Here is a 4,476-nt window from a genome sequence, read left to right on the forward strand (position 1 = left end):
TCTCTCTCTCTCTCTCTACATGTATAAATTGATTGTTACCTCACTTAAAGACAAAGCAATCTTGCCTAAGATCCGTGACTAACTTGTCTTGTGCTGTAATGGTGCCCAACAACTGCTAGATTTGGATTTTGAAAATCTATCATGTAGTAAAAATCAAGGGAATTATGACTTTATGGATGGGATTAAGGACCACAAGAGTTGAAAAAAATAATCAGAAGATGGTTAGATAAATTATCTGAGTTATATATAAGTTAAGTGTTAAAAATTAGAAGATATTTAAGCATAAAAAAATAACACAAAGGGTTAATTTGTCTTAACAAATAGTTTAAATATCTTCTAAATTAGACTATCTTTTTTAATGATTTTTATTTTTGTTGTTGTTGTCAAAATATCTTGAATTAGATGGCAAATATTATTATTCTTTATTATTTAGCAATAAAATACAACTAATATTTAAATAATATGTTACAATATTTTAAAAATAAAATTTGCAAGATGATTGAGAAAAGCCTAATTAATCATAATTAATTTATTCTATGATGAATGTAATATAAGAGTTAATAGATATTATCTCAAAACAATTTTAAAATTTTTAAAAGTTAGGATATGTTTGGGACTAGTGTTGTAATATATATATTGTATAGGAGGTCGCAAAGTTGTTGTGGGTAAAATAGCTTTTTAGAAAGCTGCTATAAATATTATAAATATATTCCTTTTTAAAAAATCAAACCCTTATTCTATTAAAATTATCACATATTAGCAATTCTAATCATAAAAAATACCGCCCCATTATAAAAATTTCAGTAAAACAGCAAGAAAGTTGAAAAAAACAGTAGTCAAATGAAACTGTAATCACAGTCTGAAAAGAAAAAAACAACGAAAAAACTATCCCAAACAGACTCTTAATCCCTCAATCAAATTTAAATTAGAATATTCTAATCCAAATTTTCTTCTATATTTTATGTCACACGTACTAATTAGAGTCCATTTTGATATTTGACTAATCATACTCTAAACCAAACATACACTAATGTTTAATAATACTCACATTTAAACTATAAGGAACCAACCAACCCCTAAATAACAAATTGCAAGATATTTGATAGATTCTCATCGTAGATTGAGATTGCTACTGATGTTACAGTGTTAATAAATTGTTTGTAAAGAAAAGCTTTTGACTGGCTTTTCCAATGGTGGTTGGGAGAGATTAGAAAAAAGGGGAGGGGTCAGTGCTTCTTACTGTAGATTGGCCCATCTGCTAAGGTTCTCTTGATTCCTTTTGCCAACAAGCTCATAAGTAGAAAAAAAAATTATTAGGTACGGTATTCCGACATATTTGGAGGCTAATTCAGACGCACCACATCATCTAATGTACAGTGCATTAGGTGATGTGATGTGTCTTGATTGGACTTCGGACGTATTCGGACACCGCACAAAATACTCTATGCTTTTATCTATATATATATATAATTTAAAAATATCATTAATATTAAATTTTTTGACGAAAAATATATATTTTTTTCATGCATTTACTTTGGTATGATTAGGAAACTAAATAGTTATATGAGTAAATATGAAAATTTAGATGTTAGATTTTTAAATATATAAGAATTGTGGTGTGAATGTAAGTTATCTTTAAAATAAAATATTAAATTTTATGTATATAATTTGATGTGATTTCAATGCAAAAAATGATGTATAAGTTAAATATAAATATTGCGTGTTAGATGTGTAAATATATGAAAGCCATTCAGTGTCACTATGAAGAACTTTTATTAGGTCCGGTGTAAGGACGTAGAGGAACGTTCGGTCCGAGGCAAAATCCCGCAAAAAAATTTGGTATTTGCTCTGTATTACTATGTATTATTTGATAATAACGAGGAATACCACTCTGTGAAGATCAATACCGAGTTATACCGAGCAATACCGAGTTGTACCGAGTTTTTTCTAGGAAAAACTCGGCACAAGTTTTTTATAACTCGGTATTGCTCGGTATAGCTCGGTATAACTTAGTATTTGGTCTTCACGTGATGGTATTACTCGTTATTGTTTGATATTGCTCAGTATTTGCTCGATATTTCTCTTTTTTTGCGCGATTTGGCCTCCGACCGGACGTAGAGGAACATCCGGTCGGAGGACGTAATAATTGTTCATCCACTATGAAGAGCCTTTTCCTCCAAGGAAATTAGGTGCTTCAATTGAATGCCATATGATTTTGACAGGCTTTAGAACTGTGAGCAGCAGCACTATTAAGGAGAAAGATTTTTCTTTTTGTTTGTTTTGGATGAAAATAATTAGTAAAAGTGATAGGCCTAATGATATGTTTGATGGCTTCAAAGTCATTAAGTATTTCAGTCCACTTGTTATTATTTTTTGACAAAATAATACTTAAGCTTTGTTTTGGGCAATTTTCTTAATGTTTTTTAAAGTAATTTTTTTAATATAAAAATTTTTAGTTCAATAAATTTTTGTATTTAAAAATTGCTTTAGAAAACAATAAGAAAGTTGTTCCCAACGAAGTTTTAGGGACAGGTTTTTTAATGCTTCTTAAAGCAGCATTCTAGTAAAAAATTTAATTTTTGTATTAAAAAACTGTTTTAAGAAGCAGAAAGAAAGCCATCCCAAACGAAGCCTTAGAGTCTGATTAGGATGGTTGTAATGTTTTATAAAGTTGGTTATACAGTTGGAATGGGGAAAATAACTTAGGCTTGGTTTGTTTCTCCGTAATTTCTCCGTCTGCGGTTTGAATCGGTGAAAAAAAGATTATTTTGCTATTTGATAAAACCACTTCTTCAAAATAACTTCCGGTGAACCTCCGTATTTTTGCCGATTTGAGAAGAAAATTTTTTCTCCATTTGCCGTTCTGAAAGCTCCGTTAAAAATGAGAAAATCGAGCCGTGGAATCAAACGAGACCTTGAGCTACTCTAGTTGTAGTTTTTCAATAGAGAACATTAGAATAATGGATATGTTGTATAGAAGAATATAGATATGGATGAAAATATGAACTCTAGAGTTATTATTGTACAATATTACAAAGAGAATTATGAAAATAGAGAGAGAGAGAGAGAGAGAGAGAGAGAGAGAGAGAGAAAGAGAGAGAGAGAGAGAGAGAGAGAAGCTCTCATGCATTCCTTCCATACATAATCATAGGAGAAAAGCTCCATCCTCTTTAGCCTTATGAAGATGAAGTCCCTTATTCCTTATTTAATTGCTTTAACATAAAGGCTAGGATGCAAATGGCCTCAATCAATTGCTCACAAATGTACAGGATCCTAAATACATTGAGTTGTGTTGATTTCTATCTTGTCCAAATTTGATTCGATCTTGAAGATAGCTTGAATTTCAAAATTCATTTCATGTCTCTATATTAGATTTCTTATTAAGTTTGAGTTGAAATTGAAATTATTGTTATAATTATTATTATTATTTTTGAGATATTTAGGTCAATTAAGACAAATTTACATACATCACAAATGCAAGATTCAAACTCGGGACCTCTTGGTTGGTAACCAAAGTTCCAAACCAACGGAACGTGGTGAGATGCATGATTCAAATTGAACTAAAAAAATTATGCATCGATGATGTACTGATACTAATTAAAAGGAAAAAAGGAAAAAAAAAAAATCTATATATCACTACACGATAAACATTCAATCATTTTTTATAAGTAAATTTGTTAATTATGTCAAACTGGTACCTACATCACATATGTGAACTTTGATCTCAAGAATTCTTAGTTGACAGTCAAAACTCTTAACCAGCAAATCAAGATGAGCTGCGTGAAATAAATTTATTGTAAAACTGGTCAGAGCTATTTGCCATTGCACATCTTGTCACAAAATCTGCCCCAAAAGACATATTTTGGGGCAAATTTTGTAAAAAATCTATATATCACTACAATATAAACATTTAATCATTTTCGATACATATTACATATGATCCCAAGATCTCTTAGTTCATAGTCAAAACTCTCAACCAGCAGATTAAGATGAGTTGCGTGAAATAAATTTATTGTAATACTGGTACGTCAGAGTTATTTGCCATTGCACATCTTGTCACAAAATCTGCCCAAAAGGCATGCATGTCCTAAGTATTTTATGACAAGATAAACTAGTTACAAATTTTTGATGTGACAAAATTTGGTCACATAAATTATATACATAAACACTTATTAGCATGAGCTTTGAGGTAGTTTTGTGTGACCAGTTATGGCCACAAAAATATTTAGATATCTTATGACTGCCTCTACAGTGCATAATTACACCTACTATTTACAAAATATATTACAATTATGTCACATGCATTAGTGGAGCTAAAAACTTCTTCTTCTTTTTTTTCGTGGGAGCACGAATTGTCGATTTTAAAAATACATTCAATATTTTTCATTTGGAATTCGGATTGACATCGAAGGTTTAAGAAAATTTGAGTTATTAACATAAAAAATATAAATTACATAACAAAAAAAAAAAAAAAAT

The sequence above is a fragment of the Dendrobium catenatum genome, unplaced genomic scaffold (assembly GCF_001605985.2).
Source record: "Dendrobium catenatum unplaced genomic scaffold, ASM160598v2 fragScaff_scaffold_781, whole genome shotgun sequence".
Classification (NCBI taxonomy): Eukaryota; Viridiplantae; Streptophyta; class Magnoliopsida; order Asparagales; family Orchidaceae; genus Dendrobium; species Dendrobium catenatum.